The sequence below is a fragment of the Oryctolagus cuniculus genome, chromosome 8, assembly GCF_051225735.1.
Source record: "Oryctolagus cuniculus isolate XC-2025 breed Fujian yellow rabbit chromosome 8, ASM5122573v1, whole genome shotgun sequence".
NCBI lineage: Eukaryota > Metazoa > Chordata > Mammalia > Lagomorpha > Leporidae > Oryctolagus > Oryctolagus cuniculus.
In genome coordinates, this window is record NC_142874.1 from 42829346 (window position 1) to 42845994 (window position 16649).

The 16649-nt window shown below is 43.5% G+C and overlaps 1 protein-coding gene across 9 annotated transcripts in view; it reads left to right on the top strand.

The window, feature by feature from the left end:
• SH3D19 (SH3 domain containing 19) overlaps positions 1-16649 on the top strand; it is a 202364-nt gene that overhangs the window by 18422 nt on the left and 167293 nt on the right. The gene's annotated exons all lie outside the window — the stretch shown is intronic.

The window sequence follows — 16649 nt, forward strand, 5'->3', positions numbered from 1 at the left end:
GAGGGAGACACCAGGAGGATGGTAGTGGGCTTCAGGAATGATTGTACACAGGTGCTGCTTTGTTTTAAAAGCCCCGCTTCCTTGGGGCGGTTGGCATTGTGGTTTAGTGGGTTAAGCCGCTGGGGGCAGGTGCGTACAGGCACGGGTTGGAGTCCTGACTGCTCCACTGCCGACCCAGCTCCCTGCTGCTGAGCCTGGGCCCCTGCGCCCCTGCGCCCCTGCGCCCCGTGGGAGACCCGGGAGAAGCTCCTGGCTCCTGGCTTGCCGCACCTTTGGCCCTTTTTGGCCATTTGGGGAGTGAACCAATGATGGAATTTCTCTCGTTTTTCTGTCCCTCTCTCCCTCTCTCTGACTTTAAATGAAATAAATTTTTTAAAAAAGATTTACTTATTTGAAAGGCATAGTTACAGAGAGGAAGAGAGAGGGAGGTCTACCATCCGCTGGTTCACTCCCTAATTGTCCGCAACGGCCGGAGCCGCGCCGATCCAAAGCCAGGAGCCAGGAGCTTCTTCCAGGTCTCCAACGTGGGTGCAGGGGCCCAAGGACCTGGGCCATCTTCCACTGCTTTCCCAGGCCGAAGGAGAGAGCTGGATCGGAAGTGGAGCAGCCAGGACTCGAACCAGCTCCCATATGGGATGCTGGCACTGCACACATGGCTTTACCCACTGTGCTACAGTGTGGGACCCCGAAATAAATCTTAGAAAATAGAAATAGAAAAAGGCCGGTGCCGCGGCTCACTAGGCTAATCCTCCGCCTTGCGGCGCCGGCACACCGGTTCTAGTCCCGGTCAGGGCGCCGGATTCTGTCCTGGTTGCCCCTCTTCCAGGCCAGCTCTCTGCTGTGGCCCGGGAGTGCAGTGGAGGATGGCCCAAGTGCTTGGGCCCTGCACCCCATGGGAGACCAGGAGAAGCACCTGGCTCCTGCCATCGGATCAGCGCGGTGCGCTGGTTGCAGCGCGCCGGCCGCGGCGGCCATTGGAGGGTGAACCAACGGCAAAGGAAGACCTTTCTCTCTGTCTCTCTCTCTCTCTCACTGTCCACTCTGTCTGTCAAAATAAATAAATAAATAAATAAATAAAATTAAATTAAAAAAAATAGAAAAAGCCCCACTTCCGCCCCACTGCTCAAGGGTGGGCATGGATGGTGAAGATGTTTCTGAGAAAGAATGGAGCAGAGTGCCGAGGAGAGGCCCAAGTCCAGTGTGGGCGGACTTTATGTGACTTGGCAAAGGAGTTTTCCGGGGGCGCAGTGATCCTGGACATTTAAACTTCATCCTGCATTAGAGCACGTTTGCTATGAGTGTCAAACATGGCACATACTTACTAGACATTCCAGCAAACCTTTCAATAGCTTCTTGAGCGTTGGGGTTTTGTGAACCTTGTAGAACATAATTTGGTGTTGACCACCTCATGGAGTTCCAATGAATGTTTAATGAAGATAAGGAAGAATTAGGGGTTTTAATTCCAGTATTCCTGCATTCTTTTTAGATTGAGTCCCTATCTTTCTTACATACATAGTAGGTTTTTTAAAAAGTACGAACTTTTTTTTTAAAGATTTATTTATTTATTTGAAAGTCAGAGTTATACAGAGAGAGGAGAGGCAGAGAGAGAAAAAAAAGTACCAACTTTTTAACATACCTGAGCAAAATATTTTGTCATTCATTTATTTAGTGCTTAATGTATGAGGGCCTCAAAAAGTTCGTGGAAAAAATATTAAGTGCATGTATTTCACAACTTTTGCGCCAAAGTTAACCTTTTAACCTTTTAATTACATTTTCTGTGAACTCTTTGAAGTTTTCTCTTATGGGAGGAACTCTGTAATCCTAACAGCCCTTGCAAGGCAGGTTTTTTTTTTATCCTGCTTTTAAGATGAGAAAAGTGGGGTAAAGAGAAGTTAAATGAAGTTGAAGTTCGATTCTCTATCATCTGTCGTCTTCTATAAAGTTTATTTAGTTTTACTTATTTGAAAGGCAGAGTGACAGGGAGGGAGAGATCTTCCATCTGCTGGTTCACTCCCCAGATGCCTGCAACAGCCAGACCTGGGCCAGGTGGAAGCCAGGAGTCTGAACCTCCAACTGGGTCACCCACTTGGATGGCCGGGCCCAAGTGCAGGAGCCATCTCAGCCATTTCCCAGGATCTGCATTAGCAGGAAGCTGGAGTCAGGACTAGAGTATGGAATCAAATTCACATACTCAGATGTGGGTGGGGAACAGCTGGCCATGGCTATATAAAGTGTGAACTTATTTGGCCTGGTTCCAGCAAGGCAACCTCAGATGGGACTCGAAATTCAATAAATCCATAGCAGGCTAATTTTTAAGTTGGTAATTTTGTATGGCCTATGAGTGAATGATGATATAAATGTCCAAATAAAAAAAAAATCCAAATGAACTTTGTTCCTTCCTCTGTACCCTGGGTCCTTACTTCCTGTATTATTGAGATTTGAGAGTTTATTCTGTGTTCAAATCCTTTGTTGGATATGTGATCTGAAAATACTTTCTCCTAGTCTGCAATTTTTTTTTAAGATTATTTTTATTTAGGGCTGGTACTGTGATGTAGTGGGTAAAGCCACTGCCTGCAGTGCCAGCATTCCATATGGGTGCCGGTTTGAGTCCAGCTGTTCACTTCTGATCCAGCTCTCTGCTATGGCCTGGGAAAGCAGTGGAAGATGGCCCAAGTCCTTGGGCCCCTGAACGCATGTGGAAGACCCAGAGGAGGCTTCTGGCTCCTGACTTTGGATCGGCGCAGCTCCGGCCGGTGTGGCCAATTTGAGGAGTGAACCAATGGCTGGAAAACCTTTCTTTCTCTCTTTGCCTCTGCCTCTCTGTAACTCTGCCTTTCAAACAATTAAATAAATAGATCTTTTAAAAATTTTTTTTTATTTGAAAGGCAGAGTTACAGAGAGAGGGGGGAGACAGAGACAGAGACAGAGAGAGAGATCTGCCATCTGCTGGTTCACTCCCCAGATGGCCGCAACAGCCAGTGCTGGGCCAGGACAAAGCCAGAGCTTCATCTGGGTCTCCCACAGTAACTTTATAAAGTCTGTGTTATTTGTCATGTGACATTGGAGTTTGTTTCCTTAGTTTGTCAGCTAGTGACTGGACAGAATTTATCTTAAATGCTCCGAACCCAAAAAGAACCTTCTGGTCTTTGCAGGTGGGCTCCGTGCTGCATGTTATGCACCTCCAATGCTTAGCCAGGCAGCTTAGTTTCCCTCTAAGCCTTGATCTGCTGCTCTGGTATGGCCTGAGGTGAGAATTTAGGATCTCCTCAGATCTTTTCTGAGCATGTGCCCCCTGTGGTAATGCAGCTGGCCTTCTAGATTCCCAGGGCTGTGTAGGAGTGTTTCAAAGTCCTTGTTCCCCAAAGCATCTCATTCTGCAGCCTTTCCTCAACCTTTTACGTTGGTCCATTGTTTGGCCCAGCTGTTATCCTCATGTAGCAGCAAATGATGTATTTATTTGCCTGTAAATGTTTTTAGCAGATGCCCTGGCTGGCCACGTTAGCACTAGGAAAGTTCCAAATTGGGTGGGAGAAAGGCAGGTCTTCTGTGCTGACCTTCCTGGGACCCACCAGACAGGTCAAGTCACATGATTACAGTTGTTTTTGGATGAAATCCAGTCTGCTGTCTCTGATCAGGAATGTACACTGATGTTTTTAAGTCTACTGCTGAGCTGGGGATTGGGGGAAGGGACCTGGAGCAAGTTAAAATGCCAGAGAGTTTGCTGTTCTACTCAAAACCTTGATCACATATTTCATTGATTCCTGAAAGCTTTTGGTTGGTTTCTGGAGTTATGACAAAATTGATTCTGCCAGTTTTTTTTTTTTTTTCTTTTTCTTTTACTGGATGGTCTTTTGGAATTCTTTACTCTGCCCAAATAAATGTAGCTTTTTGAAAAAAATGAGGGCAGGTATGAGGAGTGGGTTAAGATGCCAGTTGGGATGCCTGAAGTGAAGTCCCACTTCCTTCTGATTCAGTTTCCTGCTGATGTGCCTAAGAGACAGTAGGTGATGGCTCAAGTACCTGGGTCCCTGACCTCAGTGGAGTTTTTGCCTTCTGACTTTGGCCTGGCTCAGCCCCAGCTGTTGTGGGTATTTGGGAATGACCCAGTAGATGGAAAATCTCTTTCTCTCTCACTCTCTGTTGCTCTGCTTTGCACATAAATAAAAATGAATGAACAAGCATTAAAAGATACTGGATTTTTTAAAAAAATAAAGTAAGATTGTCAGTTTTTTTTTTTAATGAACAAATCAGCCAAGTTTTCCTTAGAAAATACCAGAAGACAAGGTAGGCTATACCCATTTTTGAACATTTCTCCTGCATCTTACAGTGACATTATCAACTTATTTCTTCTATAAAGAAGAACCTCACTTGGCTGGTCACAGAACTGTGCTCAAGACCCCTTATTCAAACCTTGCATGGACAGCAGCTTCGTTTTCTCAACTCCTGAAACACTTTGTTGCTTATTTTACATTTTAATTTGAGAGGCAGAGAGAGGCTCCTTTCTGCCAATTATCATTCCCCAAATGCCCACAGCAGCTAGGGCTGGAGGCAGGAGCTGGGTGTGCAATCTAGGTCTTTCATGTGAAACCTAATTAATTGAGCAGTCACCACTGCCTCTCGGTGTCTGCTTTGGTGGAATGCTGGAATCAGGAGCTGGAGCCAAGGATGGAACCCAGACACTGCAATTTGGGATGCAGGCATCTTAACCCCTAGGCTAAAACACTTGCTCCCACTTTGTTGCATTTTTAAGACATGATTTCCAAGGGCTATCTAACCTGAGGGACTCTAAATCCTCTTTGTTGTCAGTGGCTCAGGAGCTTTGTTGTATTATCCAATACAAATAAATCAGTCATGTTCAAAAGCAATGTATGGTTAATACTCTGAGGAGTGGAATTGAGGAGGATTTAGAGCGTGTCACTTTATACTTTTGTGTTGTCTGAGCTTCTTGCAATAATTATTACTTTAGAAATTACAAGAAAGAAAAGTAAATTAAAATTCAGTAAGAAATAATTGCCTGGCAGCCGAATGTATTTTTTGCTTATAATATAGTATGTCTTTAAACTTTTCCTTAGATGAGTTACTTTAATGATTATAGCATCGAGACCAGCGCCGTGGCTCACTTGGTTAATCCTCCACCTGTAGTGCCGGCATCCCACATGGGCACCGGTTCTAGTCCTGGTTGCTCCTCTTCCAGTCCAGTTCTCTGCTGTGGCCCGGGAAGGCAGTGGAGGATGGCCCAGGTCCTTGGGCCCTGCACCCACATGGGAGACCAAGAGGAAGCACCTGGCTCCTGGCTTTGGATTGGTGCAGTGCCGGCCATAGCGGCCATTTGGAGAGTGAACCAATGGAAGGAAGACCTTTCTCTTTGTCTCTCTCATTGTCTATAACTCTACCTGTCAAATAAAAAAACAAAACAAAATGATTATAACAAATACTGTGCTGTTGATAAATAAATGATTGGTAAATCATTCAAGGAAATGATGTTTCTTTTGAAGATCAATTTTCATAAAACTGATTTATCTGTTTTCATATTTGATCTTATGACATTCACTTGTTTTCATGAAAGCTACAATTACTTGAAAAGCACATCCTCATTTTAACCAAACTGTTGAAAAGTGTTTAACAGAATCAAAACCTACCCTTTGCATTCTCTGCCTTATTTATCTCTGCATTTTATCTACATTTGGTGGCTCAGTGAACCTATTCTAGAGGTTTAGATTCAGGAGACAGACATGCATGCATTTTTAAAAAATTCTTATTTTATTTGAAATGCAGAGAGACAGTCTGAAAGAGATCTCCCATCTTCTGGCTCACTCCCCAAATGTCCATAAGCAACACTCAAGGGTGGGCCATGCCAAAGCCAAGAGCTGGGAACTCAATCCAAGTCTCTCCCATGTGTGTGAGTGGCAGGAATCCAATTACTTGATTTAGTACCTGCTGCCTCCCAGTATGCATTATTAGCAGAAAACTAGGATCAAGGAGCAGGGCAGGACTCTAGGCTAAGCATTTCTAATACTGGATGCAGGTATCCCAAGCGGCTTAACCACTACTATGCTAAACACTTGCCTCCCTCCCAGCCCAAGAATACTCATATTCTGATGTTCAGCCTCTCACTAGTCAGCTATATTATCTTGATTTTCTCTCTCAGAAAATATATATATTATTCAATTTTATATGCATACTATTCAAGAGGTAGAGTATCAGAGAATTAGAGAGAGAGAGAGAGAGAAGGGCAAACAGATTTCCCTTCTGCTGGTTCACTCACCAGATGCCTGCAAAGGCTGGGACTGAGCCAGGCTGAAACCTGGAATCAGGAACTCAATCAGGAACAATCCTTGTCTCCCATGTGAATGGCAGAGACTCAACTACCTGAGCCATTATTGCTCCCTTCCAGGGTCTGCAATGGCAGGAATGGAATCTAGAGCTAGAGCTGGGAATTGAACCCAGGCACTCTGATATGGGATGTAGATTGAGTATAGATGAGCAGTGAATTAATCACCAGGCCTTATGCCCTCCTCAGTCTCTTCAGATTCTGTATCAACAGTGTGAAGCGTTTAGACTCAGGGCCCAAGCTGTCGTCGTCGTCGTCTTCTTCTTCTTCTTTTTTTTTTTTTTTTCCTATTTTTTAAAAAAGATTGATCTATTTATTTGAAAGGCAGAGTTGGGCCAGCACCATGGCTCACTAGGTTAATCCTCCGCCTGTGGCACTGGCATCCCATATGGGCACCAGGTTCTAGTCCCGGTTGCTTCTCTTCCAGTCCGGCTCTCTGCTGAGACCCAGGAGGGTAGTGGAGGATGGCCCAAGTGCTTGGACCTCTGCACCCACATGGGAGACCAGGAAGAAGCACCTGGCTCCTGGCTTTGGATCGGTGCAGCGCTGGCTGTAGTAGCCATTTGGGGAGTGAACCAATGGAAGGAAGACCTTTCTCTCTCTCTCTCTCTCTCTCTCTCTCTCTCTCTCACTGTCTGTAACTCTACCTGTGCAAAAAAAAAAAAAAAAAAAAAAAAAAAAGGTAGAGTTAGAGAAGGAGCGATAGAGGGAGGGAGAGATCTTCCATCCTCTAGTTCACCTCCCAAATGGCCACAACAGTCTGTGCCAGACCAAACCCTGGAGCCTGGAGCTTCTGCCGGTTCTCCCACTTGGGTGCAGGGATCCAAGCACTTGAGCCATCTTCTACTGCTTTCCTGGGTGAATTAGAAGAGAGCTGGATTGGAAGTAGAGTAGCTGCGACTCAAACTGGTGTCCAGCAAGCCATGGTGCCAGCCCCTCACTGTTTTTGTAAATAAAGTTTTATTGGAACATAGCCATGCTCATTCATGTATGTATTGTCAGTTGCTGCTTTTGCCCTACATTTGAGGACCAAATTGTCCTGCATCTGTTAAGTAGTTAAAACAGAGTCTGTATTGCCTGCAAGACTAAAGTATTTACTGTCTAGCTTTTACAAGGGAAAAAAAAGTTGCTGACTCCAGTGTATCAGGTTTCCTTTCAGGGTCCAAATTATTTGTTCTAGTTTTGGGATGCTTGGGTCCACTGTTGTTTGTTTGTTTGTTTGTTTGTTTTTTCCCAATCAGGTTGCTTCTAAGCAAATCACCAACAAAAGCAATTTGAAGATGGTGAACACTAATAAATCATACATAATATTTGTTAGACACATGTACCTGCCATATTTTGTTGTTAATGCTGTGGTTTCAAACAACTGTAGAAGTCATTATTTTAAAACAGTTGCGTTGAACTCGTGAATTATAGTTCAGCCTCACCTGTACTGATATCCTGGGATCCTGGCTGAAGGAGCAGTCATAGTCCATAAAAACAGTTGACAAGTTCTGGGCCAGCATTTGAAACTTCCGCTCCGGAGTGCCTTGTATCACTTCTACTTACATTTCTTTGGTTAACCTGATGTTAACAGCACAGGGAAGTATCCTTCTTCTGTAGAGAACCCTGCGAGCTTCCTGGCACCTTGAGCTGATGGATAATCCTTTTACAGAGATTGTTTCAGTGAACTCTCAGTATATGCTTGTATTGTAATTCTTCCAAATTACATATTTAGTGCTCAGTGTATGAATATAATGTCTTTGGATTTCTTTTTTGTAGAATTTTAGTGTATTTAACTGCAATTCTCTCCTCTAAACTGTTTCTCCTCTAGGGTTTCTTATCTCATTCAGTGATATCATTCAAGTAGTCCAAGCCAGAAACCTGGGGTTACTTAACTCCCTGTATCACCATGATTGCCTATATAGACAGTTGACAATTTCTGTTGACTCTGTCTCCTCTGTGGCTCTTCTCTCCATTTTCATTGCTACTATCCTGGTCCAGGCATCTCTTGCCATTTATAGCAACCTTGTGACACCGTTATATTTCCTGATTTGCTTCTCTCTATCGCCTCTACAACCACCAAAGTGATTTTCCTAAAATATAAACTCATCATGTTATTCCTTTGCATTAAAGTATTTCAGCTAGCAGCTGAAATCCTTCCCTTAAAGCTCTGATTTCTTTAAGATTTATTTTATTATTTATTTGAAAGGCACAGTTAGAGAGAGAGAGAGAGATCTTCCATCTTCTGGTTCACTCCCCAAATGGCTGCAGCAGCTAGGGCTGGGCCATGGCAGAGCCAGAAGCCAGGAGCTTCCTTTTTCCAGGTCCTCTGAAGTGGGTGCAGGGGCCCAAGGACTTGGGGCCATCTTACACTGCTTTTCCAGTTGGAATAGCAGGGAGCTGGGTCAGAAGTAGAGCAGCCAGGACTCAAACTGGTGCCCATATGGGATGTTGGCATTGCAGGTAGTAGCTTAACCTGCTATGCCACAGCACCCACCCCAAAGCTCTGATTTCTTAACATGACCATGCATCTGTTTTGTTTCTTTTTTTTTTTTAAGATTTATTTATTTATCCGAAAGAGTGACCTATTTTGAGAGAAGGAGATAAAGAGCGAGAGCGCGCGCGAGAAAGATACCTTTATCCAATGGTTCATTCTCCTAATGTCCACAATGGCTGGGGCTGGGCCATGCTGAAGCCAGGAACCAGGAACTTCATCCTGGTTTCCTGCATGGGTGGCAGAGTCCAAGCACTTAAACCATCATCCACTCCTTTCTGAGGTACATTACCAGGGAGCTGTATTGGAAGCAGAGTAGCTAGGACTTGAACCAGCTTTCTAATACAGGATTCAGGTGTTGCTAGCAGCAGCTTAACCCACTGTGCCACAGTGCTGGCCTCCAACCTTCCTTCTTTTATTCCCTTTGTGGTTTTTTGTTTGTTTTATTTTTTTCACTCTGGTTATTCTTAGTTCCGTCCTGTTAGGCTCAGTTTATTTTCATGGCTATAAAAATATAATCATCCAGGGGCTGGTGGTGTGGTGTAGTGAGTTAAGCCACAGCATGCATGCAGCACTGGTATCCCATTTGGGTGTCACTTCTGATCTGGCTTCCTGCTGATGCATCTGGGAAAGCAGCAGAAGGTGGCCCAAGTACTTGGCCCTCTGCACGTATGTGGGAGACCTGGATGGAGTTCCAGGCTCCTGGCTTTGGCCTGGCCCAGCTGTGGCCATTGTGACCATTTGGGGAGTGAAACAATAGATGAAAAATCTTTCTTTGTTTCCTCTCCCCCCCACCCCCATCTCCCCCCAACTCTGCCTTTCAAATAAATAAATTTTAAAAAAAATTCCAGATTTTTTTTCCAGAGCAAATTTTAATTACTCAACATTTGGTAAATGTTTTTCACTTGCAGAGACTCAAGTACTTGTTAAAAAATACCATGCAAAGCTAATTATATATAGTACTGAGTATGGTCTAAAGCAGGCGCCTTCTGACCTAAAGATCAATGATTATTTTGTCTATTTAATTTTGTCTATTTTTATTATTGAAAAATTTATTTAAAAGATTTATTTATTTGAAAGGCAGAGTTATAGAGAGAGGGCAAGAGAGGCAGAAAGAGAGGAGAATGTTCCATCTGCTGAATCACTCCCCAAATGACTCAACAGCCAGGGTTCAGCCAGGTTGAAGTCAAGATCCTAGAACTCCGTTCAGGTCTCCTACATAGGTGGCAGGGTCCCAAGCACTTGGGCCATGTTCTTTCTCAGGCACATTAGCAGGGAGCTATATCAGAAGCAGGGAGCTGGGACTTGAACCTGCACTCGATAGGGTATGCCACTACCACAAGTGGCAGTGTCACTGGCTGTGCCACAATGCCATCAGCCCCTGATTATTCCTTCTTAGAACTTGGCTCAGCTAGGTGGTAGCCAGTGGGCTCTATAGAAAGCTAGATTGGTAGGAATTTTCTTTTCCTTTGTCTGTAGCACATTTTTAGAAATTTAAAATGTGCCCATTTGAAACTGGTTGTTTCTGGGGCTTCTTCAGATGAGTTAATATATTTTTTCCTGGTAGGACACTAGCAGTAGTCTCTAACCAAAAGGAATGTGAAACACAAGTGTATTTTTTTTTTTGTCTTTTTTTTTTGTGGTACTGTCTCCAAGAGGCCGCTCATATTAGCTAACCCTCTGTTTCAGAAATAAAAATAGCTTCATTGAACTCACAGAGGGTTAGGAGATTGCCCCTGAAGTTCAAATACTCGCCTTTGAAGGTGCTCCAGTGATTTTAACTTTTTAAGGTCCAAAATTATTTAGAAGTCACTGACCCAAAAGCTCTTTTATCAGCCAACAGCTGTCCTTTTTAACTAGCCTAATAATTTAGAAGTTTTGCCGGTGCCATGGCTCAATAGGCTAATCCTCCGCCTTGTGGCGCCAGCACACTGGGTTCTAGTCCTGGTTGGGGTGCTGGATTCTGTCCCCGTTGCCCCTCTTCCAGGCCAGCTCTCTACTATGGCTGGAGAGTGCAGTGGAGGATGGCCCAGGTCCTTGGGCCCTGCACCCGCATGGGAGACCAGGAAAAGCATCTGGCTCCTGGCTTCGAATCAGCGCGCTGTGCCGGCCGCGGTGGCCATTGGAGGGTGAACCAACGGCAAAAGGAAGACCTTTCTCTCTCTCTCTCTCTCACTGTCCACTCTGCCTGTCAAAAAAAAAAAAAAAAAAAAAAAAAAAAAAAAAAAAAAGGTTTTAATAAAATTAACTCTGAATTCTGAAGCTTTACAGCTTGTTGAAAATACAGCTTTTTGGTGTCATAAGCTAATTTTTAAAAACAAGCTTAATAATTTAAAAGCACAGTTTTAAACATTTAAAAATGAGGCAGCACATTGAGAATCCCTAAGCATAAGAAATACGGGGATAATAAGGAAAACTGCAGTTTTATGGGGGATATGAAGTTTCTGTGTTAGGTATTTCTGTAATAGTTTGACTTTTTTTTTAAAAGATTTTTATTTAATGAATACAAAATCATATGTACAGCTTTTAGGAATATAGTGTTTATTCCCCCCATTCCTGCCCTCGCACCCTCACTCCCTTCCCACCTCCTACTCCCTCTCCCATTCCATTTTTCAATAAGATTCATTTTTAATTCAATAGTTTGACTTTTTTAATAAGCAGATTTAGGGAAAAGGCTTATTTTCAAATATTTAGTTCTCTCTTTTTAAATATAAAAAGTTACTTGATTTCCTTAAGGAGTTAGCAGTTTTATTGTAAGGGTTAAAACAGGCTGCTTTGTGACTGCTTGTGTTAAATTTTTGGGGTTCCATGAATTACAGGGATCTTGCACATCTTATGTGAACAAATGTGAATGTGGGTGAATACTTTTTTAGGGTATAGTTTTTGGGTGATGCAGAGAAGAGGGTCCATAATTCAGACATTTTCTTTCCTTTTTTAATATTTATTTATTTATTTGAAAGGCAGAGTTACAAAGAGGGAGAGAGGGAGGAAGGGGAGGAGGGAGGGGGGAGGGAGGGAGGGAGGGAGGGAGAGAGAGAGAGAGAGAGAGAGAATATCTTTCATCCACCGATTCATTCCCCTGGTGCCTCAACAGCTAGAGCTGGGCTGATCCCCCATGTGGGTACAGGGGCCCTAGCACTTGGGCCATCTTCCACTGCTTTCCCAGGCCATAAGCAGAGAGCTGGATTGGAAGTGGAGCACCTGGGACTCAAACTGGTGCCCATGTGGGATGCCGGCACTGCAGGCTGTGGCTCTACCCACTATGCCACAGTGCTGTCCCCTCATACATTTTTTTTTTTAATTTTTAAAATTTATTTGTTTGAAAGCAAGACAGAGAAAAAGAGAAATCTTCTATCTGCTTGTTGACTCCCTGAGTGCCTGCAACAGCCAAGGCTAGGCTAGGCCAAAGCCAGGAGCCTCGAATTTGGATTCCCCATGTGGTTACCAGAGACCCAACTACTTGAGCCATCATCTGCTTCTCCCAGGGTGTGCATCAGCAGGAAACTGGAAGTGGAAGTGGAGTGAGACTTGAATCTAGGGACTCCAATATGGATGTGGACATCCCAAGTGACATTTTTAACGGCTGTGCTGCACACCTGCCCCTCATAGAGATTCTCTGGATTTGATAATGCTGCCTTATCTTCTGAGCTTCAGACTGCCTGCTTAGCATCTCTATTTGGGTATCTAATCCAGGGTCTCTCAAATCGAACATGTCTGTATTTCCTATTGATGTCATAACAGATTAACAACAAATTCAGTGGATTAAAAGCAACATGAATTTACTGTCTTGTGTTTCTGAAATCAAGGTGTTGGCAGGGCTACATTACATCTGTAGGCTTTGGGGAGAAGCTGTGTTTTTGCCTCCGTAGCTTCTAGAAGCATACTGTATTCCTTGGCTTCTGGCTCCTTGTTCAAAGCTTGCAGCGTAGTCTCTTTGCTCTTTTGTTCTGCTTCCATCATTACTTCTGCGTACTCTTATGAGCATCTCTGACTCTGATGCTCCTGCCGCACTCTTGTAGGAAGCCTGATTATACTGGGTGCACCATATATTCCAGGATAATTTTCCCACTTACAGATACTTAATCCTATATGCAGAGTCTCCTTTACTCTGTATGTGGTATCATATTCATAGGTTCTTTTTTTTTTTTTAAAGGTTTTTATGTGAGAGGCAGAGTCAGAGAGAGAGGGAGAGAGAGAGAGAGAAATCTTCCATCTGCTTGTTCACTCCCCAAGTGGCTGCAGTGACCAGAGCTGCACTGATCCAAAGCCAGGAGCCAGGAGCTTTTTCTGGTCTCCCACATGGGTGCAGGGGCCCAACCACTTGGGCCATTTTCCCTGATTTCCCAGGCCATTAGCAAAGAGCTGGATTGGAAGTGGAGCAGCCAGGACACATATTGGTGCACATATGGGGTGCCGGCACTGCAGGCAGAGACTTAACCTACTTTGCCACAGTGCTGGCCCCTGTTCATTGGTTCTGAATATTAGTTACATGGATATCGTTAGGAGGACAGCATTCATTATTCACTTGACCTGATAGCCTGTCAAACCTGTTCTCTTCCACAGTCTTTCACATCTCAATTAATGGTGTGACACTTCTCAGGCAAATAACCTACGAGTCATTCTTGACTTCTCTTTTCCCCTTATTTTTCCCATCTTCATATCTTGGTTGTCATACCCACTTATTTCACCCTCGAGCAGTCCATCAGCTCATCTCCAAATCTAATCTTGCTTCTACTACCCACTTATATGTAGATTTAACTTTTTATCGTTAATTTCCACTAAAAGCAGAATGTCTCTTTTTTCTTCAAATTTTACTTATTAAAAGAGTGAGCAAGCCATAGCCCATCTGCTAGTTCACTCCTCAGATATCTGCAGTGGCTGTGACTGGGCCAAGGCTAACGCTGGGAGCTAGGAACTCAATTAATTTGACCCATCACTGCTGCCTCCTAGGGTTTGCATTAGCACGAAGCTGGAGTCGGTAGCCAGAACTGGGAATTGAACCCAGGTACTTAATTATAGGGTGTGAGCATCTTAATTGGCATCTTAATTGCTACATCAAACACCTGGCACTAAAAGCAAACTGTCTTTATCATTCTGGAGCTGTAGGCTTTCATCTTTTCCTATTCCTTTCACTCTGGGTGTTCAGAGTTAATTCTTGTTTGAGACAGTGAGAGTGGCACACAAAGTGGCACAGAACTAGATCTCACTTTATTCCAGCCATGTGGAGACAGGAAGTGAAGGCTTAATGTGGTTGTAAACACTGGAGAGAATTTGAGTTGAAGATAATTATCCTGAAAGGCAATTATAATTTCCATTAAAGATTTCAATCGTTCCTGTTCTTCAGACAATGAACATTTCCTCTCAATCACTGGTTGTAGAGTAAAATTAATCTGATCTCTGGTGATTATGACTCCTTCTTCTCTTCCTCTTCTTGCCAGTGGAACATGCTTTTTAAAAATCTGCAGGCAGCTGGTTTCTAGTTGTAAACAAAACCATACCTAGTCAAATTTGATGGCTTCAGAATGAAATGAAGCATCTGAAATAATAAAATGTCTGTTGTTGAAATCTATAAAGCTAATAGTGTCAGCATTTTTTAATTCTAAATCCTCTTTCAGTGACGTTCCTGCAATTTTTTTAGTATCTTTACAGCTTAATGAAATAAATGAAAAAAAGGGTCATTTATTTTTGCTTCTTGTTATTTACAGATTTATTTTATTTATTTGAAAGAGTTACATAGAGAAGTAGAGGCAGAGAGAAAGAAAGAGATCTTCCATCCGCTTGGTTTACTCCCCAAATGACCGTAACAGCCAGAGCTGAGCTGATCCAAAGCTAAGAGTCAGGAGCTTCTTCTGGGTCTCCCAAGTGGGTGCAGGGGCCTGAAGACTTGGCCCATCTTCTACTGCTCTCCCAGGCCATAGCAGAGAGCTGGATCAGAAGTGGAGCAGCGAGGACTTGAACTGGTACCCATATTGGATACCAGCACTGCCAGCGCGCGCGCGCGTGTGTGTGTGTGGGGGGTGCCTTTAATCCACTGCACCACAGCGCCAGCCCTGGGTCATTTCTTGACATCGTCTATTTGTTATGAAGAGAAGAATTATGAATAACTAAATGTTTAGTTTTTCCCCATTTTTAGGAAACAAATAGCCAAGTGGATTTCCAGCACCTTTTGTTTGTTAATCTCCCACCTTAGTTAAAATCCCTTAAGCCATATGACAATGAAAATTGGAGCATATCAAAATCAGATATTTAAAAAGTAAAACACTCTGTAAATTGAAATTGATTTTTAAGATAGATGCTTTGATGAAACTCCCAAAGGTAGAGTGTGAAAATGTCCCTATTCAATTTCTTGTTTGATTAGTTGTGTTGGCAGTGACCAAATGCTTGACATTTTAGTTTCATGAATGCGGATGCTTACTAATTTTTTGGCCTCCAGTAGTTTATAAGCAGGTACCATGTGCATACTCTGGATTAAACTTTCAATTTGTATTTCAGCAATTTAGTCAAAAAGTGTATGTAGCTGATTTGAGCCATTTTTTGAAATGGTTCAGATGTTTTGTACAATTGCAAGTATTGTTTAAGTAACCTTTAGAGAGCCCTAAATATATCAGACAAGTCATTATTTTTTAAAGCAAGAGATATCCTTATTCATTAAAAAAAATAGCTTTAATGAGATACGAGTCACAGAACATACAATTCACCCGTTCCCTGTTAATGTTTTTTAAAGATTTATTTATTTATTTATTTGAGAGAGAGAGATTCCATCTGATAGTTTACTCCCCAATTGGCTGCAAAGGCCAGAGCCATGCTGATCTGAATCCAGGAGCCAGGAGCTTCTCCCGGGTCTCCCACATGGGTGCAGGGGTCTGAAGACTTGGGCCATCTTCTACTGCTTTCCCAGACCATAGCAGAGAGCTGGATCGGAAGAGGAGCAGCCGGGACTCGAACCAGTGCCCATATGGGATGCTGGCACTGCAGGCAGCGGCCCCACCCGCTACACCACAGCTCCGTCCTGCCTCCTTTTCTTATCAGTGAACAGAAATAAGTGAGTTGGGTGTACCAAAGGAGGGTATTCCAGAGAAGAGATGAGATAAGGCTTTGAGGTGGAAATGGGATGAAGGAATGAGAACATTAGTCTAGGTAATAAGTAAAAAACAAAACAGGAAGGTAAGAATCTTAGTGATAAATTAGAAAGTATATGGTAAGAAACTTAGGTTTGTGCCTTTCTTGGGTCATGTTGGTAAGTGGAAGCTCATTGGAAGAACACCGCAGATAAGGAATGGGGAAGACATAGAACAACACATAGCCTCATGGAATCTCCTTATGTTCAGGATATAGCTGCCATCTAGTGATTTACTAAACTCTGCTTTAGTGCCTTGCTACCTGATTGTTTCTGTTTGCTACTTTTTTTTTTTTTAAGATTTATTTATTTATTTGCAAGAGTTAGAGAGAGAGAGAGAGAAAGTCTTCCATCCACTGGTTCACTCCCCTAATAGCTGCAGTGGCCAGATCTGCGCTGATCCGAAGCCAGGAGCTTCCTCCGAGTCTTCCCACATGGGGGCAGGGGCCCAAGGACTTGGACCATCCTCCACTGCTTTCCCAGGCCATCGCAGAGAGCTGGACTAGAAGTGGAGCAGCTGGGACTTGATCTGGTGCTGATATGGGATACTGGTACTGCAGGCCGCAGCTTTACCCACTGCGCCACAGCACTGGCCCCTCTGCTTCTTGATCTGATCCTCCTACCACCTGACTGCTCTTTCTGCCGTTTTAGCCACCTTCCCAGGAACACTGGTGTGGGATTCTCTACTCTGCTGTTCTTTCATCATTCCACTGCTCTCAGCCCTT